The sequence below is a fragment of the Aplidium turbinatum genome, chromosome 2 (assembly GCF_918807975.1).
Source record: "Aplidium turbinatum chromosome 2, kaAplTurb1.1, whole genome shotgun sequence".
NCBI lineage: Eukaryota > Metazoa > Chordata > Ascidiacea > Aplousobranchia > Polyclinidae > Aplidium > Aplidium turbinatum.
In genome coordinates this window covers 36,352,390-36,366,418 of record NC_137473.1, presented here as the reverse complement: position 1 = coordinate 36,366,418, position 14,029 = coordinate 36,352,390, and the positions used below count along the sequence as shown (strand labels likewise).

Here is a 14,029-nt window from a genome sequence, read left to right as displayed (position 1 = left end):
ACTCAAAGGTACCAAAGGGCGTTCGTTCACGATCCGAACGGCACTGCCTGTGTACGTAAGCAGTTCAATAAAATTGGGCTTACGAATTGAAGAGTCCAAAATGTGAAAAAATGCGATTTTAAATTGTTTAACCATTGCCTCCCAGGCGCCACCTTGCGCCGGAGCATATGGAGGTATAAATTCCCAGTTTATCTCTCTCTGTCTCAGGGCATTGTGAAATTCAGCTGATTCTATCAACTCGGGTAACTTCTTAGATGCTGCCTGAAAGGTGCTTCCATTGTCGGAATAGATAGCATTAACCTGCCCACGTAAATCTGTAAACCTTGTAAAGGCAAGTAAAAAATCACTCAGCGACAATGACGTAACCAGCTCAACATGAATAGCGCGAGATGCCATACATGTGAACAAGAGTCCCCAAGCTTTTTTGTGACTTTTACCTTCAACGAAAGTTAAAGGTCCAAGATAGTCTAAGCCGCAATCAAAAAAGGGTTTCCTATGCGCAGTTGTGCGAGACAAAGGTAAATCAGACATGAGCTGCCTTATAGGTCGAGCTTTCTCAATCGCGCATACACCACAGTCATTAAGATACCTCTTCACGGAGGCATTACCATTAGCGATCCAAAACTTCTGTCGCGTAGACAACAAAGTGTGCTGTACTCCACAGTGCGCATTTCCATTATGATGCGACAGTACAACAAGCCTAGTGAAGGGGTGCTTTGAAGGCAAAACAATCGGATGCTTTGCTTCAAGAGAGATCTCGGGAGAATTACTTAAGCGCCCTTCAATGCGGATTACACCAGCGTCATCTACACAAGGTCTGTACTTTTTAAGTGAACGTAATTCTTTCAACCGTTCCTTCTCACGTTGCGAAGCGCCAACACTACCTCGCTTTATCACTTCCTCAAGGGCATCCGGCGATCGTTTGGTCATTAAGTGTACCACATCGCCATACACGCTCTTCTGAACAAACTTCACAGCCAACTCTGAAGCACTGTTAAGATAAGATGCATCCAGTTTTGGCTTCACAAAGCTACGCTTTCTCGTTTTACAGCACAAAAATTCAACAAAAGCAATCAAATAAGCGATTCTCTTTTTCATAACATACAAAGAAGGTGCGGCCTCGATCAATCTGTGAAGACCACCCTGTCCAACGTCAAGCGACTCCTCTTCGTCACGAAGATATAGGCTATGGACAGGTACTGGAGTGGCATTTTCTACAGATGGAATTTCCTCACACTGGTAGAGAAGACTAGAACCATTTAACCACAACTCTCGAAATTCTTTCTTTGTAATAAGATTTGGCCTTGTGCCAACATCAGCTGGGTTCATATCGGTAGGGCAAAAACGCCAATCCTGGGCTCCAGACAACAATAAAATATGCTCAACTCGACGCGTAATAAACTTATTCAAACGTAAATCAGGGTTTTTAACCCACTGCAACACAGTACGAGAATCACACCAAAAATACTTAAGGCAGTCTGGCATCTTCAATGCCTCGTAGGCCTGCTTCACGAGTCTGGCTGTATTCAAAGCGGCAACAAGCTCTTTCCTAGCTATCGGCCAAGAAAACTGATTTTTTACAACAATGGTAGATTTACCCAGAACGAAAGACACACTCGGAACTCCGTTAACCAGTCTACGTAAGTAAACAACAGAAGAGAAAGCTTGATTCGAAGCATCACTAAACCCATGCAATTGATATGAAACAATATCATCCGGACTGCACACACCAGAGTTTGCAAAATACCATCTCGGTAACGAAAAATCCTTAAGCAGGTCCAAAGAGCGAAGCCACGACTCCCACTCTCAAAGCTATCAGGGACCTCGGTATCCCAATCAAACTTGTCTATCGCCAATTGCTGAAGTATAAGGCGTGCTTTTAGAAAAAATGGCGCTCCAAAGCCTAGCGGATCAAAATTTTGTCCAAGGTTTGCCACACACAACCCAATGTCTTCGCTGATGGCAAAGTCATATTTTCAGTCTGAAAGTCAATGTCACGAATCAAAGGTGAAAGCATCTCATTATCCAAATTTGACAAGACAATCATAGCCTCCTTGTTAGCACTCCACTTACCAAGTTTAAACCCACGGCTATCAAACAAAGCAATTGATTCATGAGTGATTTGCTGAGCTTCCTCTAAGCCAGGGGTTCTTAACCTTTTTTGTCTCGTTTACCCCTTGCCAAATGATAAAAGTAAAATTTACCCCCACTGTTTTGGTGGCCCATTGTGATGTCATCGTCTCCAGTCAACCATGCAAAAAATGCAAAACATCCTTTTTTGTCTGGATTTACCTTGGCAAATATCAAAAACAAGCTGTTTATTTGCCGAAGACACGATTGTTCTTGGCGGGGTCCTGGGAAAAATAATGTCTACTCAAATGACTTTTGTGCTTGCTTTCCACGAACAATTTTGGAGATTCTTGGAAGAGTCGTTGAAAGAGCTACTCGCATGTTGTCTTTGGGAACTAAGCGAGATCGATGTTTTGTTTTAATAGTCAACAATGAAGAGAACCCTACTTCACACAGATAAGCAGTAGCGTATTTAGGGGGAGGATAAAGGGCGATGGCCTCCCCCTAATGATCAGGTAAAAAAATAAAATACAAATTTTGCAAAAACAAAAGTTGTAGCGCAATAATTGCTTGGATGATTCATCCTAGGGCGGGGGTATAGCCTACTTTTTGCAATGTAATTTGTCAACAGTTTTTCTTCCTTTTCTTGACAATTGCATGGCACAAATTCACGAGAGATTCAATGAGCACTGCTCGCTAGCTTTTAAAGTCAGCACATTTCTGCCTTAATCGATTCATGAAGATGAGGACTGCACGATCGACGAGATTTTCGACTTCTACCAAGAAATGCTGGATGTTGAACCAAGCAATTGCTTTGCAGCTACTATTGAATTGCGAAGATGGAGAGCGAATTGGCTTGCAGTTTCTGTGGATAAACGACCTGCGACTCCTGTGGATGCGTGTCAAGCGGCTGAACAACTCGGCACTTATCCGATTTAATTATCCATAAATTACTTCGAATCTTTGCTACGCTTCCAGTTAGCCTACAATTGCCTCCAATGAGCGATGTTTCAGTTCACTAAAGTACCGGTACCTGACAAATTATTACCGCACGACCAAGACCATGACCGAGCCACGTTTGGATGGTGTAGCTCAGATGTATTTAAACAAGGATATTGTACTCGAGTATGATGCAGTCATTGATATATTTGCCAAGCGCAGCCATCGCATTAAACTGTAAATTGTCATTGCGAATCGCCGAGAATGTTCAAAAGGTATTCGAGGTCGGAAGGACTAACTTATTGTTTGTGTTCTGAAGTGTTTGATATCTTTCGTTGGTTCATTGATCGGAACAGTAACTTACTTCTGCGGATTGGCTCTTGATTTTGGACCCCCCTCTCCCCTTATCTGACGGTTTCAGCTAACCACCTCCCCCCGTTGTGACGCATCCAATGACATTTGATATAACCCACCCCTATTTAAAGGGTCAAACAAGTCTAATTTTAACCCAAGTAGAAAAAATTTGAACCAATTAACTGCCATTTTCATCAACTTTGAGCTTTCTGTGTAGCCTACTACCGTTGACTACCCCATGTGTACTACCCCCATTGGCCTCTAGCCGCCGATTCAATCGCTACGAGGCTGACTGACACAATGTCTTGGCCTCCCCCTAACAAAATTTCTAAATACGCCACTGCAGATAAGTAGTTGGAAAAGGTATAATAACTTCAAATGCACGCTTAGTCAGCGTAGGAAACTCTTCGACTAATCCACACCAAAACTTGGAAAAGTCACCATTGCACGATAAGAATTTGGAACAAAGCGTTGTTGAACATTGAAGATCAATCAATTCATTTTTGCAAAGATCGTCGTCAGCAATACTTTCTAACTTGGCTTCGAAGGGATGAGTTATTAAAAGAGCAGTAGCCTACTGTTAAAACTTTCACCTTCGAAGTAACCGTCACAGTTCTTTTTTAAGGCGGCAAGGTGCTGGCATATGTCGACTTCGAGATCAGAAATCTCGTTGCGACTTTTACTGACTTTCCAATCATCAAATGTTGGAAAATTTGCGTAAATATGAGTACTAAAAATTTCCTTTTTGAACTCTTGTACTCTACAGATCTAATTTTGTCTGAAAGCCCTGAATTTTATCATGTTTGTAGCCTACATCTATAATGGTAACACTTTTCCTTGCATTTGCATATTGAGCTGGTTCAAACTTGAAAAAATGTCTGTTAAGTAAGCCAATACACCAATAAATTTGTTGTCGTCAAAGTGCTTACTCAACGCGGATTTGCGTTCTCGAAGAAAAATCTCGATTTCACCATGTAGTTCGAAAACTCGAGACAAAACAAGACCCCTACAGAGAGCCACCAAACTTCGGTGTGATAAAGGAGAACAGAGTGTTCTGATCACAAACCACTTTGAAAAGACGGTGATTAAGAGCACGTGCCCTGATAAAATTCACACATTCAACCACATGCTTCAATACTGCTTTCAAATATTCTGGAAGGGTTTCACTTGCCAGTGTATGTCGATGAAGGGCACAGTGAGCAAATATGATGTTAGGTGCGCGTTTTTTTCTCCAGAGTTGTAAAGCCAGACTTAGTACCGAGCATAGAAGGGGCACCTTCTGTGCAAAGTAAACCCACATGATTCCAGGATATATTATTTTGTTGAAAGAAATTGTCCATTTTTTCCAGTATCCATTTTTTCCAAAAATGTAACACACATACGCTGCTGAAATGAAACTGGTAGTCTACTTCCGTGGAGATAAAAGAAAAAGACGAAAACTTACAATAAGCACAAATTTGAATCAAAATCGAGTGCAACACTACCAGTTCTTCAATAACTGAAAAAATAAAGTTTGCTTTAACTTATGAGTCAGTAAATTTACCCCCTCGGTAGGTGAAATTTACCCCCAGGGGGTAAATTTACCCCCGGTTAAGAACCTCTGCTCTAAGCTATCAGCCGAAAATATAAAATCATCCATGTACATATTATTTGCAATATTGCAGAGAGTCAATTCACCAGCACTGCTGGGATTCTGCTCGATCATTTTCTTTATAGCCAAGCAAGCGATCGGGCTACTCTTTATTCCCCAAGGGTGTACACAAAAACGAAATGGTACCATCCTACCATTTTCAAGGTCATCATCTTCAAACCACAATATACGAAACAAATCCCTTTGCGACTCAGGTAATTTTATTTGAAAGAAGCATTTAGTCACATCAGCCATGAGACCAAATCTACCAAGCCGAAATCTAGCCAAGACATCTACCAGAGGGTTTAACAAGTCAGGACCCGAAAACATTACATCATTAACACAAGTTCCTCGAAATTCAGACTTGCCATCGTAAACAATGCGCTTTTTTAATTGTGACGTAACAAAGTATGGTAAATACCATTCAAATCCCTTGACATTTCCTGCTTCACCAGTACTCTCAATATAGCCATTTGATTTAAGATCTTTCATGGTGTCAGTAAGGAAATCACGAAGTTCAGGTTGTTTTAAAGCTTTCTTTCTTAAAGCAGCAGCTCTATCTGACGCCAACACAAAATTGTTAGGTAGATCAATATCTTCCTTCAACGGAACGGGTATCTCAAATCGACCATCTTTCAACTCAATATTCGGTTCGACAAGTTCTCTAGCCAAATTATCATTGCGAGACAATTCACAGGTTTCATTTTGCAACGTCAAATCCTGAATGACTTTATTCAGGTCTGCTATTTCCATATCACGAGACTCAATTTTACGCTGAAAGCCAGAGATGACATCCGACTCTGAAGACGTCTGCACTCTGCACACTTTAGCAACGCTTTCATCTAAGGGTGACTTACCACCACAAGCCAACCAACCGAGAGGAGTGAGCAAAGCATGTGGTTCACTACGATTTTCACCAACACGCTCTTTTTTTGCACACATCAAATAAGCGTTGTCGTTGCCAATCAGTACATCTACAGTACTACAATCATTCAAATGAAACATATTCACGTCATGAAAATGACGGAAACCATTTAAATCTTGTTTATGCGGTAAAGTTTTAACATCGTCAGCCCAAGCTGGGTTAACCACCGAAGTTATATCACAAAACAGTTCATCTGTCTCTAACGACTGGATGTTGAGTTTGACAAGGTCAGCACAAGTAGCTTTCTGACCAGCCAGGGTATCCATTTTAAACGACGCTTTATCGTACGGTTTAAGATCAAGTTCACACACCAAATCACTCGAAACAAACGTCAACTGCGAACCAGGATCATGCTGACAATACACCAACTTCGATTTGCCAGTCATTGGATTCAAAACACGAGCAGCAGTAACGCGGTTAAAGGCTGCTTTAACATTTCCAATCTTAACATTACGCACAGGAACTCTGGCACGAGCATCATCTTTCCCAACCGAATCCAGAGAATCACGTGACGTCACATAAAAATTATGCAGAAGAAAATAGTGTTTCCTATCGTTGTTAGGCACACATTTACGACAGTTATTTGCATGAACGCAATCCCTAACCATATGCTGGCGCAAACAATTCAAGCATTTGCCAGCTTTCACAATGACATCTCTCCGATCTTTAGGTGTCAAGCGCAAAAATTCTTTACAATTAGACAAAAAATGATATTCAACTTGACCACGTGACGAACAACAAATACATGCCGGTAGGTTTTTACGTCTGGCTTCACCACCGCGCGGTGCGCCAACAACAGTCGAGTACTGCGAACTCCCTGACATCACATCATCATGGGGTTTTACGGACGTCTGCCTAACCGGACATGAAGGCAATTTTCCTTTGCCAAACTTTTTAAATTGCTGCGACTCACCAGAATCGCTCATTAGCATAATGCTAAAATCAGTCGACTTACGCGTTTCCTCCCGTACTACAAATTCAAACAAACTCTGAAAGGTAGGCTCATCAGTGCCACCATACTGATCACCTAAAAAGTCAAGATAACGCTGCTTAGCGTCAAACGGGAGTCGCTTAGCCAAATCCAAAACAAAACGTCCTTCTAATTTATCACGCTGACCATAAGCTTGCGCATAAAGCAAACACTGCTATAATTCATCTTTAAACTCTTTCAGATCACTGGAAGAGGTCGAAGTCAATTTGCTACCATAGCGATACTTTCTAATTTCTGGTTCTGCGAAAAGACCTCCACGAACCCCAAAACGCTGGGACAAGCGAGCTAACGACATTTCTATCCTGTCTTCCTCTGACAAGCCAGGGGTGTCAGAAACCAAATTAGCAATCGTTTGCGCAGCTGTCCTAACACAAGCTGCTTGTAACAAAGTCAAACGAGTCCTCTTAAAGGGCGAAGCTGCCATTAAGGCCGTAACACGATTTTTAAAGAAGATAAATGGCATATTATTACCATCGTAACCAATCATGGCCGCCTTATCGAAAAACGTCCTACTATTTTGGTATTCAAAAAAGCAATCCTGCTGTTGAGAACTCGATTTAGCGGGAGAAGACAAGCTATATCCCTTAAGGGGCTGAGTGGGCTCAGTCACATGCACAGCCCGATCACGATCCTCACACACGTTAAAATCAGGAGACGCGATACGCCTCTCACAACCACCCAAATTACGTGTAGCTGGGCGATCCACAACTAGCGGCGCAGAAAACTTTGAAGGGGGCAAAGCATTACTGCTAATGGCGGCCCCGTGACCTGTACGCTCTGGGGGAGGAGTTCGGTTGTAATTCGCAGACCTTGGCTCTACAGCATTCGGAAGACCCTTAGCCGCGGCCCCGAGACCTCCTGAAACAGCTGGAAAACGTGTGGATTGCCCTGGTCCACTCACAGGTTGAACGGGCGTTTGGAAAAGGTTATGTAAATTAAACTGCGATTGATGTTCATTTCTGGAATGCCTAGAAGAGCTCTTCCTAGAGCTACGCCGGGAGCCCGCCTCTGATCGATATTCAGCTAAAACTACCTCTTTACGTTGTTCAGCCCTCAACTGAGCGTCTTTGAGTGCGAACTCAGCAGCTCTAGCTTCGGCTCTCGCGGCGGCCTCAGCTGCTCTCGCTTCGGCCTCAGCTCTCGCGGCAGCCTCAGCTCGAATGGCCTCAGCTCTCGCGATGGCCTCAGCTCGTATGGCCTCAGCTCTCGCGATGGCCTCAGCAGCTCTTGCTTCGGCCTCAGCTTGGATCTGGAGCTCCTCTTGTCTTAGCTGTAGGTTAATTTGTGCAACTATCCGAGACGAACTCTTAGACATCCTAGTGCTTACATTTGAGGCGCTATCCTCAGGATGTATGTCAGCATCCAACATATCTGAGAACTCACTTTCTTTTTGTTCAAAGTTATTTTTTAACGAGTTAAATTCGGGATCTACCCTATCACGAAGTTCTGCCAAGATTGCAGAGTTAAAGATTTTAGTCAAAAGAGCATGGAAATGCCGTAATTCATCTTCTAAAGTAGATAACTTAGATCTAAAAATTAACAGTTCCTGCTTATCACTCAAAGAACCTAGGGCTACAGAAAGTTTCCCAATTTGAGTCAAAATATCCCGTCTAAGATGCCGGGCCTCTCGAACTGACTTAGCCTCATCGTTAATGGGTCCCTCCCCAGAATGGCCTGCCCGACCGCAAAGAACATCATCAGGCTTAAACTCAGTCGAGTCTACGGCGGTCGAGTCCTTGTCGCCACCGAGTGTAAACATATTAAATGTTGGGGCTAAATTAACAATTAAAAAAATTAAGTTACACAAACACACAAAATTATTAGGCTACAGTAGTTATAAAAAACTTAACTGCCAAGACCGTAAAAATACAAAAAAGAATTTAAATGCACGATACCGTAGCTGTACGAGTATGAAGTCCTAAAGTCCACAAAACTTGCTTGGATTCTTCCACTTGAATCTACAAGCACAGATGGATTGTCTTTTAATCTTCTTTCTTGCCAATGAATGTCAAATGTCAAAGTACTGTATTTTAGTTTTGAAACATCGTTTCTTTTGTATTCCGACAAAGACAAATAAATTGTTAAATTAATGCTCATGTTGCAATCAAGACCTTTAACCTTATCTTAGTACGAGCTGTTTTCGTAAGCGGAAAGCACGTCACGGGCTATCTTAGCCCCGTGCTAATTAATCGCTAATAACGGGAGCTATGAAAATCCCAGACAAATTGTTTTACTAGATAATAGCCATTTGTGTTGTGTTGTGCGTATACAAATTTAATTTTTACCCAACAAATTTATTGAAATAAAGTGTTTGAGATGAAAAACCGTCAGAAAGTCGATTTTTATTCTAATTTCCCGAAAATAGCTTCAAAATTGCAATTTTTAAATTATAACATAAAGTAAAGCTAAACTATACAAAAAATTACTTTTACTCATAAATACTGTATAAACTATTTTTGGGCGTTTTTACATTTCAAAGTAATTGCACTAACTTATATATAACTAGCATTGCACGAAAATGTTTAGCCACCTGAGACGAAATGCTTATTGTGAAGGGCAGGAAAGTAGAAAAATGACCAGTGTAGGTTTAAAAAATTCGCAAAGAATAAAAACTAAAAGTCAAGAATTTCACATTTCTAGCATATTTCCTTCTGTGAAATATTTTACTTCTAGAGTGGGGCGTCCTCATAAAACTCCGCGTCGCTACAGATGGGGTTAAAATTAGTTACCATGTGATTTACAAGTTCGAAGTAGTTGCTTGCCCTGTGATTTTCGATAGTTTTGGTCAGAATATTGGATCAAATTTACCATATATGATATTATACATATTTGATTTAACGTTGATGAAAATCTTGTTCGGAGACCGATTCAGTTTTATTGCTTTGACTAGATTTAATATTTACAATTTATAAATGTAAAGTTTATTTCTGGTTGAACAGTTCTTTGCAGTAAACTATTGGTTACATATGAGGTTCCGCTGATTGGGAAGCAAAAGTCAATGAGAAGCTAAAGCGTTTACAGGAGGGTCCAGGCAGGAGCGAAATCAGGTATTAACGTTAGGGGGGGGGGGGGGGGGGGCGATGTCATTGACATTCAGGCAAGTGATTAGCCCGGCACAAACAAAGACGAGGGGTCTCTCGTAGAAAATTTAGGTTGAATTTGGTGCGTTCTGAGAGCATTTCGAACATAAATTATGAGAAATTCTACAAGCCTGAGCAACCTAGCTGCATTTATAGTTGAGACTGAAGGTTACGCTCTTGATTGTTTCACAGCAATTTAAAAATTGACCACGGAAAGATAATAACAGGTCATTCTGTCTTCGTAATGTCACAGCATAATATTGATACAGACATTGAAGTTGTTATAGACTTACTGTATAACTTCGAGGTATTATTCCTCTGACACGTTTTGATTTGTTAAGTCATACTAAAGGAAAAACCTGACTTGGCGATTTTCCACGTTCTTTGTGTTTAACATGCTACCATAAAACGATTCCGGAATGGGCGTGAGCAGCGAAGCGTGCGATTATACAGTCTACGTCACCAGCGACTAGCAATCAGGTGATCGGGCAAGAGTTTTTACCGCTTGAGTTTCAAATGGAAGATCATGTTCTTCAAACAGTAAATCAGCCTCTTTTACATAGATTCAACGTATTCAGGCCTTCAATCAATGTAAAATGAAAATGCAAAAAATACGTTTTTGAAGGCAAGTTCCACAAAGTCATGTGAAACAATTTCAGTTAGGCAATTGTTTTCCGACAAAGAAAAATAAATTGAATTGAATTGAATTCAGAAGGCGTGGAGTAATCAGCACTTTTTACATGAATTCAACGTGTCCAGGCCTTGAATCAATGTGGAAATTCTTGGAACGCAACACGTATGTACTTTTCAACCCAACGCGCGAAAAGACTTTTGATGATGCTACTGCTAGTCGCTGGTGACGTAATTCTCGAGCAGTTTTTCCACTTCTTGGTCATTTTGCAAAAAATAGAAAATAAGTAAAACACTGGACTTTGCGCCTTGCCAGCGCCATTGAAAACATTTTTTTTTTCAGTAATGTTTTATGAAATGTATTTTTGAGTGTTCAGTTTACGCATTTTAATGCTTAATTCCCGTTTAAAAATTTCATTTAGTGTACCTTTAAAAAGAGCAATGAGGAAAGGTTATGCATACATTCAACATAATGAGCAACATAAGTGGGGGCCAGGTCAAAACACAGGGTCATGCCCCACTCCCGGTAGAATCGCTACTATAGGCTAGGTATCGATTGTAAATTTTTATTTTGGACCAGCGAAACACTACAATTTGTACATTAAAACTATAGAATGGCAGTTAAACATAGTGAAATGAAGACCAAAGGACATAATGTTCCTTAAAACGTGCCATGCTTGGTCGCTGCACCACCAGACAAAGAAAGAAACTAACAATAACAGAAACAACTATTTCTGTCGACTTCGCAAATAAAACGAAAATTAAAAGGCTACTTTGCCGGTACGGGTAATACTAACAGGTGTCATACTTTTGACTACAACACAAAGCCAAGCTTGCGGTTTCTACTGTTGGCAAATCGATTTATCACGGAGCCTGTGTCAATTAAAATGTCCGGACACTGGTATAGTATAAGGCCAATCTATTGAGCCTTTCCTCGCTGATTTGTTCCTCAGGCAGGTTTTCAACGACCGAAGAAATAAAAAACTTCTTTCGGCTGATACTACGCTGACTGGCAAGGTTAATAGTATTTTTAGAAGAGAGTGTACGATTGTGTACACATCTTCATCACACTGTTGTAAAGCTTCTTCCGCAGCCATCGGTAAGACTGCGGCAGTCGCCGGAACAGTTAGGCTATATTTGCCCACTTCTCCTTCCGTAGTTGGATCTCTGAACATAGAGCAGATTCCACACTATATATATGACGTAACAAGCCGTTGTAGGCATTGCAAATGACTTTTGTCAATGCTATCGGGTCTAAACTTGAGCAATTTCGTGGTAGCAATGATGTTAGGTGACAAAATGCTAGTCTCAGCTAGTTCCACGTCTGGCCGCCAAAGTTGCCAATAACTTGCTCTGTCAACCAACTTATCTAGGGCTAAACTAAGGGATCTATCACTATATGCTCTACAGTGCCGGCAAAAAGTTTAGAGACTTTTGAAATTTTAGTAATTTCTTTCGGTATTTAGACTCTGTGACGAAATTAGCCTTATGCTATGTTATTATTACAGCCTATACCATAGCCTAACCTAATCTTTGAACATGGCGAAAGACTTATTTAGCATTGTTTTCGATATGTTGTTTTCCAAATCGTATACATATAAATGAAGAATTAAGCTACTTTCTTAGGTTTTAGGGGGTCGTCCCCCCCTGGATCCGCCCCTGGGTTCAGGGGTACTTTTGGTGATGACATCGTGTTGATTTATGGCCATTACCATAAGTTGCCATGAGGTAACACTTGTGCCAGAAGTCTGTAAATCTTTGAACTGCTGTTTAGTGGTTGCAAACAACAGTGGTGCCGAAGGAGGGGGGATGGGGGGGATATATCTCCCAATATTTTGGCAGCATCCCCCCAATAATTAAAAAAAAAATTGCTATGAAGTTTTACATCGATTTAGTTGTTTGCAAGCATCTTGTATTTCTGTTGGTTTTCTTTTATTGATGTTTGATCACAGTTCTAAATTGTCTTGGATTTGACACCGCTAGAGAATGAAGGATCGACCTTCATTGAAGCAAACTGCTGCCATTGTGCCCAACGAGATGGTTGTGCAGGGTGACAGCGATACAGTCAACGGTGGTCAACTATCATGTCATCACGAAAACTTAGTCAGAAATTGCTGCGTCTGGTCTACTGTCTACGCTAGAAGCAAAAATAAAAGCACAAGGAATTTTAACAAGCTTAGTTAAAGCTGAAACATAATTGGGAATTGTGCTGATTTTGAAGCCTTTGTCACTTATGGAGCAATGTAGCATCACGTTGCTAGGAGAAAAGCTTGTCATTGACTCTTGTGAAGTGCTGTTTTAGAGTAGACACTGAAAATCACTCTAGAGCAGGGGTCACCAACCTTTTTTGCATGCGGGCCACTTTGGCACTAAGGAGAGCTGTGGCGGGCCACACTAATAAAATGTTAGGTAGGTTGACTCTTATGCTAGAAAAGAACGCATTTCGTACCCAGTATCCAGCGTTACATGTTGTTCATATTTATGTTAGAATACTGCAGCAACAAAATTGATCGAACAACGCTACTGCCAGGCCAAGCTCCTTTTACAACACTTTTGACTTTTTTTTAACAATGCCTAATAAACGAGGCCACTTGTTTTGTGCACTTATAGCGAGGCGAGCGGTTTCATCAGAATATTCATCGCCAAGCGAGAGTGGTGTTGCCACTTCGCTTCACAAAAGATATCTTGCAATTAACAATTTTAGTAAACAAAGAAATGTTTGACACATCGCAATACAGGCAACAATAGTGACCTACAAACATATCAGCGAAAAATAGGCTCCAATAACAGGGAAAAAGAAGTCAGGCACCATGAAACAAATGCTTGTAGAAATCACCCAAAAATCGTAATTCTATCTATCGTAATTCATGAACAGTCTTCCCTCTAAAAAAGCAATGAGTTGGTTTTTCATCCTTTTTGTGAGAGTCTATAAAACCGTCTTTCTTTTGTTATAGACAACTGTCACTTGCGATGCTTATCAGCGTGGCAAGAATTTGTTGATTAACAACATTTTGCAGAACTTGCTTCGGCAGTAGATATACTAAAATTGGAACGATACAGAGAAGATTGCACAAGCATGACACGCGAAATCGTGAAGCGTTCCATATTTCTTTAAAAAATAAAGAAAAAAAAACATTTTGCAGTACTAAGCTAAATATTTTCATAATACAATCAGAAAAAGTCTTTAAATTTATATATAATATTTTACCAATTTATTATAAATTGAGTTGGCACACCGATCTATTTTGCCAACATAAACTTGCATAAAGAGAACACTGGTCGTGAAACACCATAACGGTGAAACGCACACTAGTGTTTACATGACATAGTGTGGCTGGACATCGCATTGGAATAGCTTTAAGCAACCCCCACTTAGAACTATATATTCTGATTGGTCGGTCGGTGGAATC

General features: G+C 40.8%; 1 pseudogene; it reads left to right on the top strand.

Annotated features, from left to right (window-relative positions):
• The first annotated feature begins 13,639 nt into the window (after positions 1-13,639).
• Positions 13,640-13,730, top strand: LOC145765750 (U6 spliceosomal RNA; annotated as a pseudogene).
• Positions 13,731-14,029: the final 299 nt, after the last annotated feature.